The sequence below is a fragment of the Scyliorhinus torazame genome, chromosome 1 (assembly GCF_047496885.1).
Source record: "Scyliorhinus torazame isolate Kashiwa2021f chromosome 1, sScyTor2.1, whole genome shotgun sequence".
Classification (NCBI taxonomy): Eukaryota; Metazoa; Chordata; class Chondrichthyes; order Carcharhiniformes; family Scyliorhinidae; genus Scyliorhinus; species Scyliorhinus torazame.
Window position 1 is genome coordinate 280,771,337 of NC_092707.1, and position 14,888 is coordinate 280,786,224.

The 14,888-nt window shown below is 52.1% G+C and overlaps 1 protein-coding gene across 4 annotated transcripts in view; it reads left to right on the forward strand.

The window, feature by feature from the left end:
* Positions 1–14,888, forward strand: part of LOC140421790 (uncharacterized) — a 333,807-nt gene that overhangs the window by 96,022 nt on the left and 222,897 nt on the right. The gene's annotated exons all lie outside the window — the stretch shown is intronic.

The window sequence follows — 14,888 nt, forward strand, 5'->3', positions numbered from 1 at the left end:
AGGCCAATTTCGCTGTTAAATGTGGACGCCAAGTTACTGGCCAAGATCTTGGCCTCAAGGATTGAGGACTGTGTGCCAGGGGTGATAGGGGAGTGTCATGATATGCTGACATGCAGATAATGATATACAGACAGGCAGCTAATGAACACAGAGAACAGGACATGACCAATGAGCAGGCAGGACACTCAGGGATGGTATCTCACTATAAAAGGCACGAGGCACTCACACTCTGCCTCTTTCCACTGATGAACATCGACAGGGTGAGTCAGGGTGTATGTACAGGATCACACATCCAGCACGTGGCTAAGAGCTGGTCTGGTTCAGTCAGACAGAGGAACCACACTTAGGTTAGCAGAGAGTCAACCTCATAGAGAACTGTGCTAACTGTGCTACTGGTTTAATAAATCAGATTGAACTAACTTCAAGATCTGGAGTATCTTTTGGTTAAAGCTGCATCCAGTTGCAGCCTGTGTTATCCCAGAGTACATAACACGACATGCTACCAGGAGACTGCTTAATCTAGGTGGTTTACCTCAGTCCATTCCACAACGACCAGCGAATGTATCCCGGCACCATGGAGAAGATTCTGGCTCCTCACCAGCTCAGGACCTCCGGCAATCTCAGTGCCAACTGGCGGACATTCAAACAAAAATTTCTGCTGTACATTGAAGCTTCAGACCTCGTGGGTGAATCTGATGCAAGGAAGATTGCGCTTCTCCTCTCAACAGCGGGTGATCAAGCCATCGAACTCGTCAACTCTTTTCACCTCACCGAAGGCCAGGTCATGACAAAGTTTCAGACCATCCTGGACAAGTTTGACAGTCACTGTGAAGTGGACACCAATGAAATCTTCGAGCGCTACATATTCAAACAGCGTCCACAAGGTAAAGATGAATCTTTCAACTCCTTCTAAACTAACCTCCGCCTGCTAGCGCTGTCCTGCAACTTTGGTGATATTGCTGACTCCATGATCAGAGACCAAATCGTTTTGGAGTTCACTCTGATCCTCTGAGAGGGCAGCTGCTGAAAATCAAGCATATGACCCTGCCAGTCGCGATTGAAACATGCACAGTGCATGAGCATGGCAAAAATCGCTATGCCCAGTACAAATCGGCTGAAAATGAGAAACTTGCCTCCCGCGAGGCAGAGAGTTTGCAAGCCATCTCCTGGATGCAGCGCCTCAGCATTGATGAAAGTGGCTATTTTGCGCGCTTTTCCCGGGGCCCCACGCATGCGCGATGCGAACGGGATAACGAAGCGGTCGACGCCCCTACTGGGCATGTGCGACGACACGTGGAGCGTCAGGACGCCGACGTCATGACGTCCTCGAACTGTGGCAATGCCCACTTAAAGAAACACTGCCCTGCAAGAGGCAGGCGATGTTTAAACTGCGGGAAGCCTGGACACTATGCAGCCTTGTGCAGGTCTGCACCACCAGCCAGAGGCCAGCGCTCCCAATTCCGACGACGGTGCGTTCAGAGTGTGCAACGATTAGAGGATTCTGATCCTGGCAGCACAACGGATCCTGAGGAAGAATGCCTGGACTCCGCCTACTGTGTGGGCATCATTACCAAATGTGAATATGCCACATCCAACTCACCACAAATTCAATCCATCCTCGCTGTGGATTATGCGGACGAATGGCGTGCGGTGATGCAGGGCAACCACTGCTCCATCCAGTTTAAACTGGACACAGGTGCTTCTGCCAACCTGCTCTCACAGGCAGATTTCAAACGCATCAAGAAGCCCCCCAAGGTCCTTCCAACAGCCTGCAGGCTCCTGGACTACAACGGAAATGCTATCACGACACTGGGATCCTGCCATCTACTCGTCTCCAACCGGAGCACCCATGCACGGTTACGTTTTGAAATTGTCAAGCCAGACAGGGCATTCCTACTTGGCGCGCAGGCCTGCAAGCAGCTGAACCTCGTGCAGCAGGTTTACATAACAACATCCTCCAATGTGGATCTTCAGGCCGGCATTGACGACATCCTCGCTCAGTATCCGGACGTGTTCGATGGGATGGGCACGCTGCCATATCGATACAAGATTCTGCTATGACCTGATACCAAGCCAGTGGTCCACGCATCACGTTGGGTCCCGGCTCCGCGGAGGGAGCGCCTGAAGGCACAGCTCAAGGATCTTCAGCAACAGGGCATAATTTCCAAGGTAACCGAACCGACTGACTGTGTCAGCTCGATGGTGTGTGTTAGAAAGCCTTCGAGAGACCTGCGCACCTGCAATGATCCCACAGATCTCAATAAGAATATAATACGTGAACACTACACCATCCCGAAGCGGGAGGAACTCACCAGTGAGATGGCACATGCACATCTTTTCAGCAAGTTAGATGCGTCACATGGATTTTGGCAAATCCAGCTGGATGAGTCCAGCAGAAGGCTCTGCACCTTCAACACACCGTTTGGCAGATACTGCTATAATCGCCTGCCGTTTGCACCGGAGATCTTCCATCGCATCATGGAGCAGATGATGGAGTGCATTGAAGGGGTTCGTGTGTACGTGGACGACATCATCATATGATCTACGACCCCTGAAGAGCATGTTTCCCGTCTCCAGCAGGTATTCCGCCGTGTCCATGCCAATGGCCTGAAGCTGAACAGGTCCAAATGTTGCTTTGGCATGTTGACACTCAAGTTCCTAGGTGACCAGATCTCTCAGAAGGGCATGTGCCCGGACACAAACAAGGTCACGGCCATCGAAGCCATGAAGGTCCCTGAAGACAAGAAGGCGGTGTTGCGCTTCCTGGGCATGGTCAATTTTCTGGGCAAGTTCATCCCAAACCTGGCCTCACACACCATGGCCCTACGAAACCTGGTAAACAAGTCCACTGCCTTTGAGTGGAAGGCAGCACATCAGGCAGAGTGGTTGGAGCTGAAAGCCAAGCTCACCTCTGCACCCGTCTTGGCATTTTTCGACCCAGACAGGAAGACGAAGATCTCGACAGGTGCGAGCCAGGATGGCATCGGTGCGGTGCTGCTTCAATGCGGTGACACTTCATCCTGGGCACCGGTAGCCTACGCATCGAGGGCCATGATGCCCACCGAAATAAGGTATGCGCAAATAGAGAAGGAATGCCTGGGTCTTCTCACTGGCATTCTCAAGTTTCACAACTATATCTACGGCCTGCCGACATTCACTGTCGAGACAGATCATAGGCCTCTGGTCCACATTATCCACAAGGACCTGAACGACATGACGCCTCGGTTGCAGCGCATCCTCCTCAAACTCAGAATGTACGACTTTGACTTAGTGTACACGCCTGGCAAGGAGCTCATCATCGCTGATGCATTGTCCCGCTCGATCACATTGCCTAGTGAACCGCTGGAAATCATCCGGCAGATTGAATCACAGGAGCAGCTGTGTGCTAGCACCCTCCCGGCATCTGATGAGAAGATGGTTCGTATCCGTGAGGAGACAGCCAAAGACCCCCTCTTGCAGCGTGTCATGCACCACCTCGCCAATGGATGGCAGAAAGGGCAGTGCCCTCAATTTTACAATGTAAAGGACGACCTGACGGTGATTGATGGTATCCTCCTCAAGCTGGACCGGATTGTCATTCCACTCAGTCTCCAGAGCTTGGTGCTCCGCCAAATCCATGAGGGACACTTGGGCGTCGAGAAGTGCAGACGCAGAGCCAGGCAGGCTGTCTACTGGCTCGGTATTAGCCAGGACATCTCGAACATGGTCCTCAACTGTGCGACCTGTCAACGTTTCCAGCCAGTGCAGAGCAAGGAGACACTCCAGCAGCATGAAATCGAGAAGTCCCCATGGTCCAAGGTTGGCATCGGCCTCTTCGTGCGAATGGTCGTGACTACATGTTAATTATTGACTATTTCTCCAATTATCCTGAAGTTGTGAAGCTCTCAGACCTCACATCTCGGACCGTCATCAAGGCCTGTAAGGAGACGTTCTCCAGGCATGGTATCCCACTCACTGTCATGAGTGACAATGGCCGTGCTTCAACAGCCACGAGTGGTCTGTTTGCCAAGTCTTACCATTTCAAACATGTCACTTCCAGCCCACACTATCCGCAGTCCAATGGGAAGGTTGAAAAAGGGGTGCACATTGTGAAACAGCTCATCTGCAAGGCCGCGGATTCTGCTTCTGACATCTACCTCGCGCTGCTTGCGTACAGGGCAACCCCACTGTCCATTGGCATGTCGCCGGCTCAACTCCTCATGAACAGGGACCTGCGGACGACACTTCCAGCCATACACTTGCCCAACCTGGATCACCTCCCGGTGCTGCAGAAGGTGCAGCAGCTCCGAAATCAGCAAAAGCAGGGCTATGATGCTCATGCCACCGATTTGCCCGTGTTATCCCCGGCAGACGCTATCAGGATCAACATACTGGATGGTGGCTAGTCTGCTCCAGCTGTCGTTGTTCGACAGGCTGTGCCCCGCTCGTATGTTGTACGTATGGCTGATGGTTCTGTTGTGCGATGAAACAGACGGGCACTGCGCAAAGTTGCCTGCCCACAACCGCTTTCTTCTCTGTTTCCATCTGTTGTTTTGCCACCTCCTGATACCTCGAACTATGAGGCCACCAGTCAGCCTTCCATCCCGCCTGTCAAGGCGCCGTCGTCCCCACCACCACCTCTCCAGCAGTCGATAAGGATCAGACGCAAGCCCCAGAGACTGGACATATGAATATTTGTTTTCTTTGCTATGTTCTGTTTTCTCACATTAGACAGCTGTCTTCACATGTAAATACGTTCACATATGCCACCGCTTGTATATATGTTAATATATGCCACCACATGTAAATATGTTCCCATGTGCCAACAAAACATAAAACAAAAAAAAGGGGGAGATGTTATGATATGCAGACATGCAGATAATGATATACAGACAGGCACAGACAGGCAGCTAATGAACACAGAGAACAGGACATGACCAATGAGCAGGCAGGACACTCAGGGGTGGTGTCTCACTATAAAAGGCACGAGGCACTCACACTCCGCCTCTTTCCACTGATGAACATCTACAGAGTGAGTCAGGGTGTATGTACAGTATCACATCTCCAGCACGTGACTAAGAGCTAGTCTGGTTCAGTCAGACAGAGTAACCACACTTAGGTTAGCAGAGAGTCGAACTCATAGAGAACTGTGCTACTGGTTCAATATATCAGATTGAACTAACTTCAAGGACTGGAGTATCTTTTGGTTAAAGCTGCATCCAGTTGCAGCCTGTGTTATCCCAGAGTACATAACATGACAGGGAGGACCAGACGGGGTTTGTAAAGAGGAGGCATTTGTCGGCCAACATCATTGAATGTTATAATGATGCCCCCCGGAGGGACGAAGTGTGGAGGTGGGGGTTGCTATGGATGCGGAGAAGGCCTTCGATCAGGTAGAGTGGGACTATTTGTGGGAGATGCTTGGGCGATTTGGGTTTGGGCAGGTTTGTGGATTGGGTCCAGCTGTTGTACCGGGCATCGGTAGCGAGTTTGCGAACAGACCAGGTGAGCTCAGAATATTTCAGGCTGCATCGGGGGACGAGGCAGGGACGTCCACTCTCCCCATTTCTTCTTTCCTTGGCCATAGAGCCATTGGCAATGATGCTGGGAGTGTCAAGGGAAAGGCAGAGGATAGTACACGGTGGTGGGGGTGGAGCGTAAGGTTTTACTGTAAGCAGATGACTCGCTGCTCTATATTTTGAACCCGATGTAAGGTATTGGGGGGATTATGAGTATTATGGAGGAATTTGGCCGGTTTCTGGGGTACGAATTGAATTTGGGGAAGAGCGTGGTTTTCCGATTCAAGCGAGGGGGCAGGAGAAGAGGCTGGGAGAGTTGCTGTTTAGAGTAGTGGGGGGAACATTCAATATCTGGGTAAATACTAATAATCGCTTATTGTCACAAGTAGGCTTCAATGAAGTTACTGTGAAAAGCCCCGAGTCGCCGCATTCCGGCGCCTGCTTGGGGCGGCCGGTACGGGAATTGAACCCGCGCTGCTGGCCTTGTTCTGCATTACAAGCCAGCTGTTTAGCCCACTGTGCTAAACCAGCCCCTAACTTATTCAGGTGGTGCGGGGGTGGGAGTAGCTGCACAAGCTGAATCTGGTGCGGTTGGTGGAGCAGGTGAAAGGGGATTTCAGGAGGAGGGTTGTGCCCCCCCTGTCGCTGGCGGGACCGGTGCATCGGTGAAGGTGACGCTTCTTCCGAGGTTCTTGTTTGTGTTTCAGAATCTCCCAATCTGCATTCCTAAGGCTTTGTTCAGGGTGACTGCGCTGATTTGGGGGATTGTTTGGGCAGGTAAGGTCCCGCGGGTGAAGAGGTTTCTGCTGGAGAGGGGTTGAGGTTGGTGGGGGGGGGGGGGGGGTGGTGGGGTGCAGGCTAGCTCTTCTGAATTTGCTGAACTCCTATTGGGCAGTGAATATAGCATTGGTAGTGGGGTAGGGGTCGGTGTGGGAGCGGATGGAGGAAATCTCTTGTAAAGACATGAGTTTGGGGGCACTGTTAACGGTGCCTTTGCCGTTCTTGCCGGCCAGGTACTCCACAAGCCTGGTGGTGGTGGTGGCCCTGAGGGTGTGGGGACAGCACCTGAGGCTGAAGGGGGCCTCGGTTTGGGCACCGATCTGTGGGAATCACTGGTTTGTCCCGGGGGGGGGCTGAATGGGGGGGTTTTGGAGGTGGCAACTGGCGGAGATTGATGCATTGGGGGCAGCTTTCCGAGCTTGGAGGGGTTGGTGGAGGAGTTTGTGTTGCGCACCGGGGATTGGTTCCAATATTTGCAGGTGAGGGATTTTGTCCGGAAGTAGGTACTGTCCTTTCCTCACCTGCCGCCCTCGGGGCTGCAGGACAAGATGGTGTCAAGAGCAGATGTAGGGGAGGGTAAAGCATCAGAGTTGATGGATTAGGAGGGAGCCCCAATAGGCGTAGTGAAGTGCAAGTGGGAGGAAGAGTTGGGTAGGGAGTTGGTGTGGGAGGAGGCTCTGAGGAGGGTGAATGCATCCTCATTGTGTGCTAGGCTTAGCCTTATTCAGATTAAGGTGGTCCACAGGGCGCACATAACGGTGGCCAGGATGAGCAGGTTTTTTGAAGGGGTGGAGGATAGGTGTGGGCGTTGTGTGGGTGGGCCCACGAATCATGTCCATATGTTTTGGGATTCTCTGAAGCTTGGGGGATTCTGGCCGGGGTTTGCCGACGTTATGTCGGAGTTCCTGAAGGTGAACGTGGTCCCGAGTCCAGTTATGGCGATCTGTCGAGTGTCAGAAGACCCGGGAGTCTAGGGGGTTAGAGAGGCCGATCTTTTGGCCTTTGCCTCCCTAGTAGCCCGGAGTTGGATCTTATTAGAAAGGAGGGACTTGAGGCCCTGAAACCGGGGGTGTGGGTGAGTGACCTGGCAGAGTTTCTTAGGCTGGAAAATATAAAGTTCACCTTGAGAGGGTCTGTGGAGGGGATTGCCCGGAGGTGGCAGCCGTTTATCGACATCTTCGAGAAAAGTTTAGATGATAGCAGTGGGGGGGGGGGGGTTGTTCATCTTAAAATTGTTTCAGGGGTGAGGAACTTCAGTTAATGTGGAGAGACTGGATAAATTGGGATTGTTTTCCTTAGAGCAGAGAAGGTTTTGAGGAAGTTTGCTAGCGGTGTTCAAAATCATGAGATAGAGTAAATAAGGAGAAGCTGTTTCCAGGTGCACAAGGCTGGGTAAGCAGAGAGCACCGAGTTAAGGTGATTAAGACCTGGAGGTACCTTGGGGAAACAGTGAGTTGTTGACCTGAGTCGCCGGAAATAGCTGTACGGCAGACTGCTGCTATTGTAGGTGGAGTATTATCGTGAATAGTCAGCTTGCTTCTGGAGCCTTCAGATATCCCTGCCAATCCTAATTTATTTGGCTTCTTCCCCTTCCATTAAATCAACTGTGAAGAAAGCACTGAAAGCAAACCACCCCCCCCCCCCCCCCCCCCCCCGCCCCCACATCGTTCACAGCTGCAATAAAATCAAATTAGCATTGCTGCTGTTTTGTTTCAGCTTCCAGCGGGGGAGAGTCTGACTGGCCGTCAATGATCGTTTGAAATGGGGTTAGATTAGCACGTTGCCTGAATGCAGGAGACTTGGAGTGTCTTGTGTTTGAATGGTGTTGATGGGCACATTCGAATGAGTAATGAGGTGACTGGGCAACTGCTCCAAGGGAGCTCCCTGAATGTGTTGTTGATGCTGAACTCAGCAAGTGGACAGTGCATCTGCTTAAAAACTTCAAAATTTGCTTCCTTACAGGAGTGCTCCTGGCTTAAGCTGTCAAGTCAATAATGCTTTCAGGCCCATGCCACAAAATCAAAAGAAAACAAAATTGCATTCACAAAATACACAGATGTTTGCATCGCTTTATGATATGCGACAGGAATAGTCAGCATGGTGGCTTTGATTTCTTGGTATGCACCCCTGATTGGGATTGTAGTTGGTGTATGTGTTTGGGAAAATTCTCCTTAAATATGTTTATTTTGTGCATGATGGATGACTGGGAATGGATAAATCTGCCTTCCAGTGCATTCCATTCTTTGCTATGGCAGCCAGCACATGTATCTAAAGGGGAGCAGCCATGGTATGCTGGCATCCCTTGCAAGTAGAGTAATCACTTTGTTCAATAGACAGTTATAAGGCATTTCTCTTGCCCATTCGCAAAATATTGTGACACTATTGAAATGTAGTGCAAACTGTTTTAAATGTATCATTGAGGTATTCTCTCTGATAGTGTGGTGTATAGCATCCAAATGATTGGGCTGGTGTATTTCATTAGCAGTCACTGAGTGAGCTTCCTGAGGTGTGACTCGTTATTTGAACATTTCAGCATTGGTGCCTTCGGTTCTTTAAGCTCCAAGTTTTATGTAAATAAGGATAACGAGCCATAAGAAACTGAAGCACCAGATCAGTACTCTGGAAGGTTTGCCTCCATCTCACAAATGCCAAATCTGCCACCATGGTCTGAGCATTGTTTCAATGTGTCCCCTGCATAGTATTGGGAGTACAGGTGCAGTATTTAAATTATTCACCCTGCATTATCTTACTTGGCACATACCCTGTGAACGTCAATCCCATCAGCATTAACTGTCCTCCTTCTCCTTCACGAGGGCATTGGTAACCATGGACTTCCATTCGGTTGGTTGATGATTTTGCTTGGCAAAACACTGTGGTGGTTTGCATTGCCTTCTACAGTATGGCTGACCAGAAAACATTCCGCTGTTTACCATCTGCCACCAGGTGCATTGGAAGGAGTTACAGGCTGATAGTCAACCTGTTTGGTCATGTTATTAATGCACCTTCCATGGCCATCAAGTCCAAGAGGGATTTGAAACTGGACCTTCTGGCCCAGAGGTCGGGACACAGTCCACTGTGTCAAAAGACCTCCAACATATTAAGTGTAAGGGGGCAATAATAAAAGGTGGGGGATGTCATGATATCCACATCAGCATATCATGGTGCAATCACACACGCACTGATGGACAGGCAGTTGGACCAACCAGCACACACATAACATCACAGCCAATCACCAGTGAGAGCACACGCACTATAAAACAGGGAACACCACAGTTCCCGCTCATTCTACCAGGAGATAGCTCAGAGCACAGAGCTCACAGCGTGCCACTCAGACATAGACCATGTGCTGAGTGCCTCACTAAGATAGTGATAGGGCTGGGTCCACAGGTTAGCTGGTGAAGCACTTACCCAAGCCAGCAGTTAGTAGTTGTCGTTGGTAAGACAATAAAACAGAGTTGTACCATCTACAGCCGTGTTGGATCATTTGTGCATCGGAACACCCAACACGACATGATACCAGTAGTGGAAACTAACCAGCGACTGTGAGACCTACCTGCACCCTTTCAGAAATCTGCCATCCTGCTCCATGGAAAGCATCAGCCCGCCGCAGCCGCTCCGAATCGCTGGAAATCTTGGCGTAAACTGGAAGCTGTTTAAACAGCGCTTCCAGCTCTTCCTCGAAGCCACAGACAGGGAGAATGCATCGAACACCAGGAAGATCGCCCTCCTTCTCTCCATGGCGGGGCAACACGCCATCCACATCTACAACTCCCTGGCATTCGCAGAAGGCGAGGACAAGACAAAATATAAGACGGTGCTTCTGAAGTTCGATGAACACTTCAGCGTGGACGTCAATGAGAGCTTCGAGAGGTACCTCTTCCAGCAGCGCCTGCAGGGTAAGGATGAGCCTTTCCAATCTTACTTGACACACCTCCGTATCCTCGCGCAGTCCTGCGGCTATGAGGCCACCTCCGACTCCATGATACGGGATCAGATCGTTTTTGGGGTCATCTCGGACACCCTACGCCAGCAGCTCCTAAAATTAAAGCGCCTCACCCTAGCGACTGCCATCGCGACCTGCGTCCTCCATGAGAACACGACAAGCCGGTACTCCCAAATCCAGGCGGACGAAACGGCATGGCACGGGTCCTACGGGGCGGAGCGGGTCCAGCCGATCGAGTTCCTCCCGGCCCGCGGCCCGGACGAGGGAGGCCATTTTGCACGCTTTCCGAGGCCTCCCGCGCTTCTACGCGCTAAAGAGGGAACTTTGACGCGGAGAGACGTGATGCGCAGGCGTGCTCTACGCAGGACCGCACTGCCCATGCGCAGTGGCGCAACGAACGCCATGACGTCACAACGTGCGGCAACTGTGGCTCCGCCCATTTAAAGAGGCAATGTCCGGCCAAAGCGCAAAAATGCTTCCGCTGTGGCAGGATGGGCCACTACGCTGCCTGCTGTCGAGCAGCTCAACCTGCCAACACACCGCAATTCCGGCAGCCTCGCAGGGACGTGCGGGCGATTCAGCCCCCATACACTGAGTCATATCCTGATAGCATGCAGACCAGCGATACCGAAGACAGGGAGCCCTTCCGCGTTGTGGTAATCCACAAGAACCAGATGTCCCCAAGTCGGAACCACCAGCCGCTGCCAGTGCACAGCCTTGATCCGGGCGATGAGTGGTGTGCCACCCTAACGGTCAACCGATCACAGATCACATTTCGCCTGGACACTGGTGCCTCCGCCAATCTCCTCGCATGGTCAGTCTTCCAGACCTTGAAGGTTAAACCACCGATTCTGCCATCCCACAGTCAGCTGGTTGACTACAATGGAAATGTCATCCCGGCCACGGGGTCCTGCCAGCTCGATGTTACACACAACTCATACAAAGCCACATTATCGTTTGAAATCGTTGGATCCTCGAAGGACTCTCTGTTCGGCACACAGGCGTGCAAGATCCTCCACCTCGTTCAGCGGGTACACACTCTGTCCCCAGAAGGCACGTCCGATTTCCCGGATGCAGACTTTAGGGTGCAGCTCCACTCACTCCTCACGCACAACCAGGAGGTTTTCGAGGGCATGGGCACACTGCCCTACACGTACAGAATACGGCTCAAACCCGACGCCACCCCGGTCATTCACGCACCTCGTAGAGTCCCAGCACCACTCAAGGACCGCCTCAAGCAGCAGCTGCTGGACCTGCAGGACCAAGGAGTGCTTTCCCGGGTCACGGAGCCAACGCCATGGGTCAGCTCCATGGTGTGCGTCAAGAAACCCTCCGGCGAGCTCTGGATCTGCATAGACCCAAAAGATTTGAATCACAACATTATGAGGGAACACTGCCCCATACCCAAACGAGAAGAAATCACGAGCTAAAAGGCTTGGGCAAAAATATTCACCAAGCTTGATGCCTCAAAGGGCTTTTGGCAGATTCAATTGGATCAGTCCAGCAGGAAGCTGTGCACTTTCAATACTTCATTTGGCAGATACTGCTACAATAGGATGCCATTCGGCATCATCTCGGCCTCTGAGGTGTTCCATCGCATCATGGAACAGATGATGGAGGGCATTGAAGGGGTACGCATCTACGTAGACGGCGTTATCATCTGGTCCACCACACCACAGGAACACATCAGTCGTCTCCAGCGTGTCTTTGCACGGATACGAGATCAGGGCCTGCGCCTTAACCGAGCCAAGTGCTCTTTCGGCCAGACTGAGCTAAGGTTTTTGGGGGACCACATCTCCCGGTCGGGTGTGCGGCCGGATGTCGACAAAGTGGCAGCCACCGCAGCCATGCAGCAGCCGGCAGACAAGAAGGCAGTGCTGCGCTTTCTTGGGATGGTCAACTTCCTGGTGAAGTTCATTCCTAACCTTGCTTCGCACACGACTGCTCTTCGCCACCTGGTCAAAAAGACAACGGAATTCCAGTGGCTGCCCGCACACCAGAGTGAATGGGAGGAGCTCAAGGTCAAGCTCACCACCGCCCCGGTGCTGGCGTTTTTCGATACCACACGGGAAACAAAGATCTCAACTGATGCCAGCCAGTCCGGCATTGGGGCGGTACTCCTGCAACGGGACGACCCGCATCATGGGCCCCGGTCGCCTATGCGTCACGGGCCATGACCCCCACAGAACAGCGCTATGCGCAGATTGAGAAGGAGTGCCTAGGCCTGTTGACTGGCATCGACAAGTTTCATGATTATGTATATGGTCTCCCGCAGTTCACTGTGGAGACCGACCATCACCCCCTGGTCGGCATCATTCAGAAGGACCTCAACGATATGAGCCCTCGCCTCCAGTGCATTCTGCTCAAGCTCCGGAGGTACGACTTCCAACTTCTCTACACCCGGGGGAAGGATCTCATCGCAGATGATCTGTCCAGGACGGTCAACACACCGCCCGACTCGGAGGGGTTCGTTTGTCAGGTCGATGCACAGGTAGCCTTCACATCGGCCAAGCTGCCGGCCACTGATGCAAGTCTGGCCCACATTCGCCGTGAGACTGCGGCTGACCCCCTTCTACAGCGTGTAATGCGGCACATGACGGAAGGGTGGCTCAAGGGGCAGTGCCCACAATTTTACAATGTCCGGGACGACTTGGCCGTCATTGATGGTGTCCTCTTGAAGTTGGACCGGATGGTGATCCCACACAGCATGCACCGGCTTGTCCTCGAACAACTGCACGAAGGCCATCTCGGAGTTGAAAAGTGCAGGCGGAGGGCCCGAGAGGCTGTGTACTGGCCAGGGATCAGCGACGACATCGCCAACATGGTGCTCAACTGCCCCACCTGCCAAAGGTTTCAGCCGGCGCAACCCCCTGAGACACTTCAGCCCCATGAGTTGGTTACGTCCCCCTGGGCGAAGGTGGGCGAGGACCTCTTTCATGCGCTCGGCAGGGATTACATTATTCTGATTGACTACTTCTCAAGTTATCCGGAGGTCATACGCCTGCATGACATGACGTCATCAGCTGTCAACCGGGCATGCAAAGAAACCTTTGCTCGTCATGGAATTCCGCTCACTGTCATGTCTGACATCAGGCCTTGCTTCGCGAGCCAAAAATGGTCTTCCTTTGCCACTTCATACAACTTCACACACGTGACGTCCAGTCCCTTGCATCCTCAGTCGAATGGCAAGGTGGAAAAGGGCGTCCACGTTGTGAAACGGCTCCTCTGCAAGGCTGCTGATGCCGGATCTGACTTCTGTTTAGCCCTGCTGGCCTACCGCTCAGCCCCACTGTCCACGGGTCTCTCGCCAGCCCAGCTGTTGATGGGTCGCACCCTCAGGACCACTGTGCCGTCCATTCATGTTCCTGAACCCGACCATGCTCCAGTATTGCAAAGGATGCAACAACAGCATGCTCAGCAGAAGGTGGCACATGACGCTTGGGCGACTGATCTTCCTGCCCTGGTGCCTGGAGACAACGTACGCATACACCTATCGGAAGGTGGCTGGTCGGCAACCGCCGAAGTTCTCCGCCATGTGGCTCCCCGCTCATTCCTGGTTCGCATGCCTGATGGCTCCATTCGCCGCCATAATCGACGGGCCCTTCGTCTGGTTCCGCGCTCGCTACGAGATCATGCACTGGTGCCACGCCCTCCTGTTGTCCCTGATGTCGACTTTGTTGAGCTTCCTGCCACTCTGCCTCTTCCTCTCTCGCCCGTGGCCAGGCCCATTCCTCAGCCGGTGGATCCTGACCCACCCTTGAGGCGGTCAACCCAAATTCGTCGCCCACCTGAGAGACTTGACTTATGAGCCTGTTAGCACATTGGACTCACTGAATTATTTTACAGTACTGTTAACGAGTTTCTTTTCTTGTCGTTCATTGTTCCAGAAGTTTTCTTTCGTCGTTTGCTGATTGCATTTGTTCTGTTATTGGTACAACCTCGTTGTTCTGTTGCACCTGACATCTTCCTCTGTATATAGTTTAGCCTCATGTACATGTTGTAAATATTGCACACGCATACTCAGATGCACTCAGTATACACTTATATTTATTAGCATGTAGGCACATATCCTTGTGAAAGGGGGGGGATGTCATGATATCCACATCAGCATATCATGGTGCAATCACACACACACTTATGGACAGGCAGTTGGACCAACCAGCACACACATAAGATCGCAGCCAATCACCAGTGAGAGCACTATAAAACAGGGAACACCACAGTTCCCGCTCATTCTACCAGGAGATCGGTACTTGGGACTACGATGTGGTGGCCATCACGGAAACTTGGATAGAAGAGGGGCAGAAATGGTTGTTGGAGGTCCCTGGTTACAGATGTTTCAATAAGATTAGGGAGGGTGGTAAAAGAGGTGGGGGGTGGCATTATTAATTAGAGATAGTATAACAGCTGCAGAAAGGCAGTTCGAGGAGTATCACCCTATTGAGGTAGTATGGGTTGAAGTCAGAAATAGGAAAGGAGCAGTCACCTTGTTAGGAGTTTTCTATAGGCCCCCCAATAGTAGCAGAGATGTGGAGGAACAGATTGGGAAACAGATTTTGGAAAGGTGCAGAAGTCATAGGGTAGTAGTCATGGGCGACTTTAACTTCCCAAATATTGAGTGGAAACTCTTTAGATCAAATAGTTTGGATGGGGTGGTGTTTGTGCAG